Source organism: Rhinopithecus roxellana, chromosome 8 (assembly GCF_007565055.1).
Source record: "Rhinopithecus roxellana isolate Shanxi Qingling chromosome 8, ASM756505v1, whole genome shotgun sequence".
NCBI lineage: Eukaryota > Metazoa > Chordata > Mammalia > Primates > Cercopithecidae > Rhinopithecus > Rhinopithecus roxellana.
This window is the reverse complement of record NC_044556.1, coordinates 86,898,514-86,913,547: the sequence shown is the minus strand read 5'-3', so window position 1 is coordinate 86,913,547 and position 15,034 is coordinate 86,898,514. Positions and strand designations below refer to the sequence as shown.

The 15,034-nt window shown below is 42.3% G+C and overlaps 1 pseudogene; it reads right to left on the bottom strand.

The window, feature by feature from the left end:
- Window positions 1-8,174: 8,174 nt before the first annotated feature.
- On the bottom strand, window positions 8,175-8,272 carry LOC115899394 (annotated as a pseudogene).
- Window positions 8,273-15,034: the final 6,762 nt, after the last annotated feature.

Sequence of the window (15,034 nt, the reverse complement as noted above, 5' to 3'; positions counted from 1 at the left end):
TTATTTCACTTAGCATAATATCCTCATAATATCCTCAAGTTTCATCTACATTGTAGCATGTGACAGGATTACCTTCCTTCCTTTTTTTTTTTTTTTTTTTTTGAGACGGAGTTTCACTCTTATTGCCCAGGCTGGACTGCAATGGTGCAATCTCAGCTCACCGCAACCTCCGCCTCCCGGGTTCAAGCGATTCTCCTGCCTCAGCCTCCTGAGTAGTTGGGATTACAGGCATGCACCACCACACCCGGATAATTTTGTATTTTTAGTAGAGACCAGGTTTCTCCATGTTGGTCAGGCTGGCCTCGAACTCCCAACCTCAGGTGATTCGCCTGCCTCAGCCTCCCAAAGTGCTGGGATTACAGGCGTGAGGCACTGTGCCCGACCGATTTCCTTCTTTTCTAAGGTGGAATGATATTCTATTGTCTTAGATATACCACATACACTGAGAAAGTCTTTTTATATTTAATTTATTTTTTTATTTTTGAGATAGAGTCTCACTCTGTCACTCAGACTGGAGTACACTGGCGTGATCTTGGCTCACTGCAACCTCCGCTTCTTAGGTTCAAGTGATTCTCCTGCCTCAGCCTCCCTAGTAGCTGGGATTACAGGTGCGTGCAAACACGGCCGACTTTTTTTTTTTTTTTTTTGTATTTTTGGTCAAGATGGGGTTTCACCATGTTGGCCAGGGTGGTCTCAAACTCCTGACCTCAAGTGATCCACCTGCCTCGGCCTCCCAAGTGCTGGGATTGCAGGCATGAGCCACCACGCATGGCCAGGAAGTCTTTTTTGAGACAAGGTCTCTCTCTGTCACCCAAGCTGGAGTGCAGTGGTGTGATCATGGCTCACTGTGGCCTCGACCTCCTGGGCTCAAATGATCCTCCCACCTCAGCCTCCTGAGTAGCTGGGGCTACCGGTGTGCACCACAACACCTAGCTACTTTTTGTATTTTTCATAGAAACGGGGTTTTACCATGTTTTCCAGGCTGGTCTTGAACTCTTGAGCTCAAGTGATCCACCTGCCTTGGCCTCTCAAAGGGCTGGGATTACAGGTGTAAGCCACCATGCCTGGCCCTAAGGGAGGAAGTCATCAACTGGGGCCTGAGAGCTGAGTTAAATTCGTGTAAAGATGGATGGATAGATGGAGAGAGGATAGGAAGGGGAGAGGGCTCCAGAATGACTGAGTAATGGGCTGGGAACTGAGAGAAGTTTCGGTGGCTGTAGTGTGGACTGTCAGACGAGGACAGTGATAGGAGATGAGGCCAGAGAAGAGAGCAGGTGCCGGGACACACAGGGCTTGTGAGTTCTGCGAAGGAGTTTGCCCAGTGTCCAGCAGGAGGCAGTAATGGTGGTCTCCCCACCTTGTTCTTACGAGCCCGTAAGATTTAGGCTGTGGTTCTCGCTGCGTGGCTTCTCTGTGTCTGTTTCCTCAGCCAGATCTTTTCTGAGTGGACAGCACTTCGAGAAGACCTACGTGGGATGGTTGGATCCTGGAGAGGCCTACAAGTGGCCATCGATTCAGTCCAGACACTGTATTTGCTCTGGAATGTGCGGGACTGGCTCACATTGGCTCCTGAGAGGAGGGAGAAAATGTGCGCAGGACAAGTTGGAGACGTTGTTTCTCAGTTTGCAGTTGGTTAGATCATGTCAGCCCATCAGGATATTAGCCAGGATGGAAACGAGCCTCCCAGAGCATTTGAGGATGGGGATTTGCCACTTGGGGAATTAAAGACAACAATGACAAAATGAGCTTATCAGAGGACCCAGTAGGATTCTCATTCCTATGGCTGGGTACTGTTGGCAGGGGAGCAACTTCCTGGGCACTGGAAGGCAGGAGGAACTTGACTCTTCACTGGGGAGAACATGGCTAACATCCGGTATTGTACAGCTGTGGCCATGCTGTTAAATTCTTGTGTCTTCTAGTTATAGTTAGAGGAATTATATCTTTCTACTGTGTCTGTTAGTATTTTTACATCAATCACGGTCTGTCTTGTAACAATACAAAAACTTCCAAAAACTGTTTTTCTGTTTAGCCTAAAACTCTCTCTCTCTCTCTTTCTGTCTGTCTTTTTGAGACATGGTCTCACTCTGTTACCCAGGCTGGAGTGCAGTGGCACAATCACAGCTTGATTATATCTCACTGCAGCCTTGACCTCCTAGGCTCAAGTGATCCTTCCACCTCAGACTCCTGAGGAACTGGGACTACAAGCACACACCACCACATCCAGCTAATTTTTTTTTTTTGTATTTTTTTGTAGAGGCCAGGTTTTGCCGTGTTGCCCAGACTCATATTGAACCCCTGAGCTCAAGCAATCCACCTGCCTTGGCTTCCCAAAGTACTAGAATTACATGTGTGAGCCGCTGGGCCCGGCCCCTAAAACTATCTCTATCGTTTTTCAGCAAAAAGTATGATGAGTACTAATTCTCTTTCCTCCCAACTTCGTGTCTAAGATTTTGAATGTTGGCCGGGCGCGGTGGCTCAAGCCTGTAATCCCAGCACTTTGGGAGGCCGAGGCGGGCGGATCACGAGGTCAGGAGATCGAGACCATCCTGGCTAACATGGTGAAACCCCGTCTCTACTAAAAAAATACAAAAAACTAGCCGGGCGAGGTGGCGGGCGCCTATAGTCCCAGCTACTGGGGAGGCTGAGGCAGGAGAATGGCGTAAACCCGGGAGGCGGAGCTTGCAGTGAGCTGAGATCTGGCCACTGCACTCCAGCCTGGGCGACAGAGCGAGACTCCGTCTCAAAAAAAAAAAAAAAAAAAAAAAAAAGATTTTGAATGTTGGGTGTTTAATGTCTGAAGGTATTTTCCTTCATGAAACATGCAGGAGAGGGAGCTGCAGCTGCAAACTACGGTTCTGAGGCCTCTTCTCCCTGTTCTCCCGCAGGAAGTCCAAGGTTCATAGCACCATGGCTAAGAACACATCTTAGATAGCAGGGCCTCTGGATAGAGTGCCAGGGGCCAGAGGAGACCAGGCTTCCCCTCCACAGGTATTAGTGTGTATGTGGGGGTGAGTCTGCTGTGGCTTGGGGCTGTCCCTGGCCATTCCACTGAGAAATGAGCCTCATGTGCTGGAGGGCCACCTGCTACTTTGGTCCTTTCTGCCTACGATCCAAAGGGGAGGATGGTGCCTAGTTAGCCTCATCTCACTTGTTCCCTGCTGGTTGATTGGGAAGTGTGAGCCCCCACCCCTGGGATGGCCAAACCAGTCTGCCTAAGACTGCACACCCTGAACTGATGTGATGGAGACTGACACCAATCTTTTGGGGGGTCTTTTGAAGGATTTCTTTTTAAATAAACTTCAGATTTATCAAAAATTATGGAAAAATTGCAAGACTAGTCCAAACCCCTCCTGCATAATTTTTACCCAGATTTACCAATGATTTACTTTTTGCTTCATTTTTGCTTTATTATTCTACCATCCATCCATCCATCTACATACACACCATTATATGCATATCCATAGCATTATATCCCCATTACATATGCATGTATGTGCTCTGTGCCTGTGTGTGTATATTTTTTCTGAACCACTTGAGAGTCAGTTGCAGACATTGTGCCCATTTACTCCTAAGTACTTCAGGATGTATGAAAGTCAGAATATTTAACACTGACATATTGCTATGATTTAATCCAATTGATATTCAAATATCATCAAATGTCCCAATAATATCTTTTATAACCTTCATAATTTTTTTCTCAGGTAAATGATCCAGTACAGGATCATAAAATGCCTTTAGTCATTATGTCTTTTTAGTCTTCTTTAATCTAGGACAGTTCCTCAGCCTTATTTTGTCATTCGTGACCTTGACATTTTTGAAGAACACAGTCTAGTTAGTTTGTAGAATGCCTCTTGATTTGGATTTGTCTGATGTTTCTTTATGAATAGATTCAAGTTATGCATTTTTGGCAATAATATCATAAAAGTGATATGTCTTTCTCAGGATATTACAACAGGAGGCACATGATATTGATTTGCCCCGTTTCTGATGATGATAATTTCGACCATTTAGTGAAGATGGTGGCTGTCATTTTCTCCATTGTAAAATTACTATTTTTATAATACCTTTGAAATTAATCAATTATTTTTTGGGAACTACTTTGAGACCATATACATATTCTGTTCCTCAACAAACTTTTACCTACTGATTTTGCATTCATTGCCTGAACCAACCACTACTATGATTATTACAAAATAGTGTTTTAAAAAATTACAATATTTTTTCTTCCTTTATTGGCTGGTATATGACTGCTAGGAAGAGTTTTCCATTATCTCCCAGTTATTCACATAAATAAGGGCAGATGGGTTTCTATTTTGTTCAATGGATTAAATGCATTACTATTGTTATTTATTTTGACGCTCAAATTGCCCCAGATTTTGCCAGGGAGAGTCTCTTCAGGACAGCTCCTGTGCCCTTCTGACATGTCCTCATCATTCTCTGAGCATTCCCTTATTTCCTGGAACATGAAGATATTCCAGATTCCACTTATAATTTTTCTGCCCTAGTTCTGGAATTAAACATTTCTTTTTTTGTGAGGGGAAATTAAGCATTTCTTCAAGGAGCCTTGTTTTTTGTTTTCGTTTTTTTTTTTCTCCAGTGGGGAATAGTACTTAGAAACCAAGATCTGACTGCTCACTGCTACTGCAATCGCTTCTAGTGCCTCAAGGCAGACAGATCTCTGTTCTCTATATTAGAGGACACTCTGTTCACTCTCTAGCTAACAGGCCCAGCCAAGAATTTTCTTATTCTTTTTTCTTTTTTTTTTGGTGGAGTCTCCAGGCTGGAGTGCAGTGGCATGATCTCAGCTCACTGCAACCTCCGCCTCCCAGGTTCCAGCGATTCTTCTGCCTCAGCCTCCCAAGTAGCTGGGATTACAGGCGCCTGCCACCATGCCCAGGTAATTTTTGTATTTTTAGTAGAGATGGGGTTTCACCATGTTGGTCAGGCTGGTCTTGAACTCCTGACTTCATGTGATCTGCTCACCTAGGCCTCCCAAAGTGCTGGGATTGCAGGTGTGAGCCACCATATCAGGATGAATTTTCTTATTCTTTAGGAGAATGTACCTTGATTTGATTTGTTATTCACTATTGAATGGGGCCAGGACCATAACGCTACATATTAAGATGTAGATTTTTGTCTAGTATAGCTACAAATAATTTTATTCAGGGAAAAAAAAAAACACAAAAACTAAAACAAAAAATAAAAACCAAACAAATAAAAAACAAAAACCCTAGATCCCAAAGGTTATAGTCTTCTTGCCCTGTATAACATTAACCAGTTTTGTATACCACCCCAAAATCCTATTTTAACATCTTTTATTCAGTGCCTGTCATACTTAATCTCTCAAGTTCTCTTTAAACCAGCTTTACCATCCCACTCATTCTCTCATTAATGAGGTCAATGAGGTTTTAAAAAACCAGGTACATAAATCCTAAACATAAAGCTTTCTTTATAAAAGTAAATAAATAAAATACAATTTTAACTCACAGAAAACTTATACCTGTGCTGGCGCAGAGGCTCACACCTGTAATTCCAGCACTTGGAAGGCCAAGGCAAGCGGACCACCTGAGGTCAGGAGTTTGAGACCAGCCTGGTCAACACGGTGAAACCCCGTCTCTACTAAAAATACTAAAATTAGCCAGGCGTGGTGGCGGAAGCCTGTAATCCCAGCTACTTGGGAGGCTGAGGTAGGAGAACTGCTTGAACCCGGGAGATGGAGGTTGCAGTGAGCCAAGATCGTGCCATTGCTCTCCGCCTGGGGAGCAAGAGCGAAACTGTCTCAAAAAAAAAAAAAAAAAAAAAAAAAAAAAAAAAAAAAAAATTATACCCAGCTGGGTGTGGTGGCTCACACCTGTAATCCTAGCACTTTGGGAGGTTCAGGTGGGCGAATCACTTGAGGCTAGGAGTTTGAGACCAGCCTGGCCAACATGGTGAAACCCCATCTCTACTAAAAATACAAAAAATTAGCTGGGGGTGGTGGTGCACACCTCTAGTTCCAGCTACTCAGGAGGCTGAGGCAGGAGAATTGCTTGAACCCAGGAGGTGGAGGTTGCAGTGACCCAAGGTTGTACCACTGCACTCCAGCCTGGGTGACAGTGAGACTATCTCTAAAAAAAAAAAAAAAAAAATTATACCCTGCCACTTGAGTTTAAATTGGCCTCCAATTCCAAATGACCACAATGCGATTTACTTTAACTTTCCCTCTTTCCATATTTGTAATTCTCTTCTCCAACAATAGGAAATATTGCTTTCATCCTTCTGAATATATTTATTAATTTATTTGATTAAAAAATACACAGAAAGTAGTTTTAGAATCACAAACCCATACTACCATGAAAATTACAACTACCAACTAGGGTTCAATATTTGTTTACAGTTCTTTTTGTCCTTACTGAGAACATACAGTCAAAATGCTATAGACAAAGTCTCTTGAATTAGTTCTTTTCTCCCCTATTCAATAGATTCTTTTTGAATCTGTCTGGCGTGAGCCTATAATCCTAGCACTTTGGGAGCCCAAGGAAGAAGGATTGCTTGAGGCCAGGAGTTTAAGACCAACCTGGCCAACATAGCTAGATCCCATCTCTAAAAAAAAAAAAAAAAAAAAAAAAAAAAAAACGAGAGAGAGAGAGAGAGATTCTTTCTGAATCTAAAATCTGTTTAGAACAGGAGTGGCCTGGTTTACTCCACTACCCTTAGCTAGAGTGTTTTTAACTGTGAGGTTCCTTTCACATGAAAATAGGTCCTCACTTTTTGCATAGGTGGCCATAAACATATAATAGAAATAACAAATAAACAAGTAGCAGAATATACAAAACAGTTGCATTTTGATCACTTCCCAGGAGTTGTGCATTCAATTTACCAGTGACTTCATGCTTCTACTAGCCTTTTGCTGATATCCTAACTACACATTAGTTCTTTCCACCCCAAAGTACAGTATTGGCGTACTTTAATTAACTCCAGATATTTTTCTCTATTTAGAACTCTGAGAAGTTGATCTCTCTCCAGAGGACCCCAGATGATAAAAAGCAGTTCTAATTCTCTAGAGTTGGGCCATTCAAAGCCAGTTTTAAACAAGAGGTTGAATGATGTCCCCACATGTTCAATTTTATATATGGTGTTAGCATGCTTCCGGTGATAAGGGAGTTTTGTTAATGACTCATATAAATGACAGCTTAATTTTTACTTTTTAATAGTTGTGCTGTGTGCTTTGCTCTCATTTTTAATAGTTCGCTGTGCGATTTGTGTCCTATTAGTAACAGAATTCTAACAAAGCCTAACTCTGGGTGGAATCTGGAGTTTATCTTCAGGCCCCTGGCCCTGTTGTATCACCCTTTCCCACCTTGATGGTAGTCTCCCTATTTTCGTTGTATGCAGTGTCCTGAGGAGATCTTTTTCACACATTTAAAAGTCTTCTTTCATCACAGTATCTGAAAGTCATTCACACGAAGTTGTAAATATCAGATAATAGCTTAAAGTGTTACTCTTCTCCCTTAGACTCCTACAGGACAACCAGAGACAATCAGCTTCACAGGAACCTATTCTCCTCGCTGGCCATGTAATTTGCATAATTTGTAGGGCTGGGTGCAAAATGAAAATGTGCTTATCTTGCTAAAAATCTAGGAAAAAAACTGTAGTTAAAAATACTAAAATATAAAGCTGGCGTGGTGGCTCACGCCTGTAATCCCAGCACTTTGGGAGGCTGAGGTGGGCAGATCACTCGAGGTCAGGAGTTCAAGACCAGCCTGGCCAACATGGTGAAACCCTGTCTCTACTAAAAAGACAGAAATTAGCCGGGCATGATGGTGGGGCGCCTGTAAATCCAGCTACTTGTGAGGCAAGAATCACTTGAACCTGGGAGGTGGGGATTGAAGTGAGTCAAGATCGCACCACTGCACTTCAATCTGGGCAACAGAGTGAGACTCTATCTCAAAACAAACAAACAAACCCCTAAAATATGAAGCTTTTTTTTAAAAAATAATTTTTATTTATAAAATGTAATATGGATAATAGTGATATGTGAGTCATGACATAAACCTACAAATTGCAAAAATGTACCATTTTTTGTTTCACCAATTTATATAATACAATGGATAACAAGACTTTATTGATGTGAAATCTTGATTGGTCATAAGATTTTTCTGACTCACCTTTCGGCAACTCATTTCTAAAGCCATCAAAAGTTGTATTTTCTGTTTTATTTTTTAAAAGAGGGGCTATGTTAATCTTCTCTGTATCGTTCCAATTTTAGTATATGTGCTGCTGAAGTGAGCACCAAAATTTATATTTTCAAGATGATGACAGCAGAGTAAGAAATAAAAATAAAATCCTAAGCCTCCCAACCAACTGAATGGAGTGCCTGTCAGCCAAAGGGACCCCAGAGGAACCTTAAAAACTGAGTTCCCAGCCATGAGGGGATGGGAGGTCAGACACACCTCAATATGCCCCATCCTTATTCATCTTTAACCAGAAATTTTTCCTAAGGAGTATGCAGAAATCAACCCTGGGGAACAAGAAACAGATGACTCATTAACTTATTGCCTTTAGCCAGTTATCTGAGGCTGTGACTGGACTCCCCCTTTTGTGTGTGTGTGTGTGTTTGAGATGGAGTCTCGCTCTGTTGCCCAGGCTGGAGTGCAGTGGCATGATCTCCGCTCACTGCAAGCTCCACCTCCCGGGTTCACGCCATTCTCCTGCCTCAGCCTCTGGAGTAGCTGGGACTACAGGCTCTCACCACCACGCGTGGCTAATTTTTTGCATTTTTAGTAGAGACGGGGTTTCACCATGTTAGCCAGGATGGTCTTGATCTCCTGACCTCGTGATCTGCCCGCCTTGGCCTCCCAAAGTGCTGGGATTACAGGCGTGAGCCACCGCACCTGGCCTTTTTGTGGTTTTAACACAGCAACTAACCAGCATTCCTTTCTGATAAGAGATCACTTGACCACAGATTGGTTCTTGGCAGTCTGCAGAAGATGTGCGTTGAGCAGATAGATATTCCATAGTTTAATTTCTTTAGCTTAGTGCTTTATTTTATAGTTAAAATTAAAAAAAAAAGAAAGCAAGAAAGGAAGGAGCTATCAAGTTATGAAAGGACATTGAAGAAACTTAAATGCATATTACTAAGTGAAAGAAGTTGTATTAGTCCGTTTTCATGCTGCTGAAAAAGACATGTCCAAGACTGGGTAATTTATTAAAAAAAGAGGTTCAATGGACTCACAGTTTCACATGCCTGGGGAGGCCTCACAATCATTGCAGAAGGTGAAAGGCACATCTTACGTGGCGGCAGACAGGAGAGACCTTCTGCAGGGAAACTCCGTTTTTAAAACCATTAGATCTTATGAGACTTATTCACTGTCGTGAGAACAGCACTGCAAAGACCCACAAAAATCATTATTAGAGATAGAATGGGATTGTTTGTGATGATAGAGGCTCAAATTATTTTCCCCCATGATTCAATTACCTCCCACCGGGTCCCTCCCACAGCATGTGGGAATTGTGGGAGCTACAATTTAAGATGAGATTTGGGTGGGGACATAGTCAAACCATTATCACAAGTCCATCTGAAAAGGCTACATAACATATAATTCCAAATATATGACATTCTGGAAAAGGCAGAGCAATGGAGACAGTAAAAAAAACAAAAAGATTTCTGGGTGTTTGGTGAGGGGTAGATGAATAGGCAGAGCACAGAGGATTTTTAGGGCAGTGAAACTATTCTGTCTGATACTATAATGGTAGATACATATTATCATATATTTGTCAAAAACCATAAAATATAACATACTAAGAGGGAACCCTGATGTGAACTACAGTGATAATGACATGTCAGCATAGGTTCATTGATTTTAACAAATGTACCTCACTAGTGTGAGATGTTAATAATTGAGAAGCTGTGTTTGCGTGAACACCTTATTTTCCTCTCAATTTTTTGTAAACCTAAAACTGCTCTAAAAAATAAAATCTATTAATTAAAAAATTAATAGGAGGCTGTGTACAGAGATTCTTTTTGTACAAGGAACAAAATCAACTCAAATTAAGCAGAAAACAAAAGTAAATGCATGATAGGTCTTGGTCCTGCCATGTGATGACTTAAATCTAAGGTTATAGCAAAACATCTGAAGCTCATTGCCAGGCTGTGATGGTGTAAGACCCTAAACAGAATGCTCACAATGGAGAGGCTTATGACATTAAGCCACAGAGGCACTATGAGAAGCTTGCCACAGGTGACAGCAGCAGAGCTGTGAAAACTTGCCTGTGGATCTACACTTTGGAAGTGGCCCACAAGATGAACTTGATGGGAAAGAGTTGGGCAGGTAGATCCATGGCAGGCCTGCTGAGTCCTGTGCATAGGACACCCAATGCAAAAACCTCATCCATTTTGTGCTGTCTCTTCTTCTCCCTTCAAAAACCCATATGATGTTTATTTCTCTTACCTTTTTTTCCTACAGTAAACCTAATCCTATAGATGCAAGAAGGCCTGTATACACAGAACAATCCCTGCAGTCAGAAATGGAGCCTCTCTTCTATTAAGTGACAGAGAAACTGAGTCACAAAATAGCCTAGGAGTAGAATGATGGTTGCTAGAGGATACAAGGAGAGGGCAATGTGGAGTTGGTGTTCAATGGAGATAAACCTGCAGTTTTGGAAGATGAACAGATGAAAGCTGTGGTTTTGGAGATGGATGGTGTGATGTTGCCTAAGAATGCAAATGTATTTAGTGCCACTAAACTGTACACTTAAATGCTAAAGCTGGTAAATTTTATGTTATGTATATTTTATCACGGTAAAAAAAAGTCCAAAGTAAATGCATGCTAAAGATTCTGGAATGTCATTGTAAAACCAAGGTAGAATATGCATGGCCTCAGGAATAACTTAAACAGAGACTCAGAAAACATTGAGATCTCCTTTTCAAAATGGGAGGAAAAGTGCCCAAGCTTTATTTTTTACAGCTTCAACCATCAGATTCAAGTCCAAAAATCTAGGGAAAAAACTCACTGACCCATGTTGGGTCAGGTACAGTCTCCCATATCAATCAACTATGCACAAAATGTCCCCATGCCGCCAGGACTGTGCGGTGTGTGGCGGCCAATCTTGGTAAGTACTCCATATGCATTTGAAAACAACATGGACTTTGCTGCTGTTTGGTGCAGTATTCTACATATGCTAAGGAAGCTAAGTTTGTTAATTGTGTTATTCAAATCTTCTATATCCTTATTGGTATTTTTGTCTGCTTGTTCTATCCATTACTAAGAGTATCGTATTAAAATCTCATACCAAGATTGCGTATTTTCCCTTTTTGTCTTGCCAGTTTTTATTGTACATATTTTGTGGCTATGTTGTTATAAGTATGTAATTTTACTACATCTTCCCAATGAATTGATCTTTCATGATTATGAAATCTTTCTCTTTATCTCTAATAATACTTTTTGCCTCAGGGTGTTCTTTTTCTATTACATAGCTATATCAGCTTTCTTTTGGTGTTTGCATGCATTTCTTTCTGTACTTTCATTCTTAACCTTTCTATATATTTATAGTTAAGCTATGTCCTTTGTTGCTTTTAACTAGGCTGAGAATTTTGTTTTTAATGTAGTCATTTAGATTTAATGGAATTAGTAATATATTTGTATCTAAACCTACTTCCTTCGTTTTGCTTTTTGTTTGTCCCATCAAGTCTATGTTTTCCTTCCTCTCCTTGTTTTTTTTTTTTTTTGCTTTCTTTTGGATTAACTATTTTTTATTATTTCATTTCACCATTAGACTGGTTTTTACTACTCTTTTGGTGGTTATCCAAAATGTCAGTAATGCAGAGGCTAAGAAACCCTGACTAGCCTTTTGTTTTCTCTAAACTGGTGGTGAAATCTAGAGGTTTGATTGGATTCAGTTCATTTTTTGGGGGAGGACAGAGGTCTTCACAGATGGATCTGTATTGTACACTGTATTGTATGAGAAGGCAATCATGTCCCATGCATAGATGCACAGATTGATGAGTGGCCTTGGATGTTTCAGTCAGATCCATCTATTACAAAGGTCTCCATTAGGCTTTCACCTAATTGTGTTAGCATCCATTGGTGATGGCTACCCAGACTCATTATTTCATTAAGGGTTGCAAGATGGTGACTCCTCTATCACTTATTCTCCTATTAGCTGCAATTCTTAAGAAGAGCATTGGCTTGTTAACTACTTACAGTCCACACAGGAAAGGTAGGATAAATGCATGATTGATGAAGCAGGAAAAGAGTGTTACTATGCAATATTTCACCAAATACTTGGTTTTAAATTAATCTATGAGGCCTGTTGGAGGAAACAGACGTCTAGGGGGCAGCAGAGACCACCAGCTGCTGAAGCCATCACTGATCCCTCTGACACGCATTACCACTGAGTGTTGTCGCTGTGCAGTGTAATTTCAGCTGTCTAGAATGCCAGCTGCTCTCAGAGGCCATATTCCCTTGCTCCTGCAGTGAGGAGCTGGGGTTGTCTCTGGTGCCTCCTGGTCCTTGTCATCTGCTGCTGGAAGGTGAAGGAGTGTCTCACCTGGGACCTGCAGAGGAACCCAGCAGTCCAGTGTTGGGGGTAAGGGGCAGATGTGGAGGGGAGAGGGGACTCTGTCTGTGACAAGAATGCAGACTCCACCAGTTCACCTCCCTGGGTGCATTCTTTAAACAGTGTCAATATGGTATCTTGGATAAACGTGTAGGTTTTTAGCTAACACACTTGGGTTCCAGTTCTACTCCTGCTACTGAGAAACTGGATGAAACTCAGCCTTCTCACCAGTAGAATGTGGCTGATGATAGTTGCTACTGCACGGCATTGTTGCAGAAGCAGGAGATGGTGGGTGTAAAGGGGTCGGCCGGGGACCTGATGAGCAGGTGTGTGTGTGCACCTGTGTGGTGTCGGAACAGGGAGCCCCTCACTGTTCCCTGGTGAGGCTTGGCCCAGCTCCCAAGCTGATGGCTGTGTTCAATGCCCAGCAGCCTTTCGCCTCCAGAGAACATAGCTGGACAGGGTGCACAGGAGGGCTGGGCTCCAGGCTCCCATGCCCTCTGTGACAGATGAGCAAAGGAAGACCTTGAGTGACTTCTCCAGGTCACTCAAGAATGTGGCAGAGTAGAGGCTGGAATCTAGATTTGCAGACTCTCAGTCTTGAGCTTGTATTGGCTGCATCGAAGTTATTATTTTCTCTGGATACTCTTAGTGCTTCTCAAAATCCTTAGGTTGTTTTGGTTTAAGTTGTAGTCACAGACATTTTCAGAGACTCACACATGAAATGAGCCCTCAGTATACATGTGTACTTTAATTCATACAATTATACTCATCCGGGGCTTAACTATACTCTATCTCTTACCAGCCCAAGAATGTGAAATACAAAGTGCAGCCTACACCCTAACTGCAAGGGAGAGTGACTGAGGGGCTGTGGATACCACCTTCCTAGCTGATTTCCCCGCCAGGCCTGCTGTGGGAACAGGCTTGTTAGATCTGAGGCACCCTGGACAGGATTCTTAACTCATAAATATCTCCCTCTCTACCTGCTGTGGAGATTTCTTTTTTTACTGTCCATGTTCAAAATTGGATTAATTGTAATCCTTGATTCATAATACCCTCATTATTATTAGTCAACACAAGGCTTTATTTATTTATTTATTTATTAGACAGAGTCTCACTCTATCACCAGGCTGGAGTGCAGTGGTGCGGTTCACTGCAACCTCCGCCTCCCAGATTCAAGCAATTCTCCCGCCTCAGCCTCCCAAGTAGCTGGGATTACAGGCACGTGCCACCACATCTGGCTAATTTTGTATTTTGAGTAGAGATGGGCTTTCACCATGTTAGCCAGGATAGTCTTGATCTCTTGACCTCATGATCCGCCCGCCTCAGCCTCCCAAAATACGGGGATTACAGGCGTAAGCCACCGTGCCTGGCCAACACATGGCTTTCTTTAATTTCTTTAAGTTATTATTAGTAGTATGACGAACTGGGCGCAGTAGCTCGTGCCTGTAGTTCCAGCTCTCTGGGAGGTCAAGGTGGGAGGATCGCTTGAGCCCAGGAGTTTGAGATCAGCTTGGGCAACATAGGGAGAGCCCCATCTCTACAAAAAATACAAAAAATTAGCCAGGCACGGTGGTGTGTGCCTATGGTCCCAGCTATGTAGGAGGCTGAAATGGGAGGATCAGTTGAGCTCAAGAGTTCAAGGCTGCGGTGAGCCACGATCACACTGCTGCACTCCAGCCTAGGCAACTCTGTGAGACTGTCTCAAAAACAAAACAAAAAGTCTGATGAATTCCTATGTATCCACCACCCCACCCGAGAACTAAAAAATTACCTAAAACTAACATTTCTCTGTATACTCCTCCCTCACTACGTTTCCTACTCTTCAGGGTGAAAGAGACCACTATTCTGTTCTTTTTGTATGTATTTTCTTTTTTTCATGAGTTTTACTTCATATATTTGTATGCATATGTCATATTTTCCACATTCAAAATTTCTCCACTAAACAGGGAAAAGAGAAAGACCCTTTATGTGGAGAAGAGCTAATATGTACTCCTTGAAAATAGAGCCTGGCAGCTTCCTATATATAATTCTTATTAAAAATATTAAAAATTGGCCGAGTGCAGCGGTTCACGCCTATGCTCCCAGCACTTTGGGAGGCTGAGGCAAGTGGATCACTTCAGGTCAGGAGTTTGAGATCAGTCTGGCCAACCTGGTGAACCCCCACAATCTCTACTAAAAATACAAAACTTAGGCAGGCGTGGTGGCGGGCGCCCTGTAATCCCAGTTACTTGGGAGGATGAGACAGGAGAATCACTTGAATCTGCAAGGTGGAGGATGCAGTGAGCCAGGATAGCACCACTGCACTCTAGCCTGGGTGACTGAGTGAGACTCCATCTCAAAAAAAAAAAAAAAAAAAGTTAAAAATTCCTCTTCCAAAAAAAAAAAAAAAAACTTTGAATGAAATGAATAGTCCAAGAAAACATGTCATGTTGATGTTGCAGCATGTTGCCAAGCACCCCAGGGACATATGTCCCCAGTTAGAGAGCCACTTCTG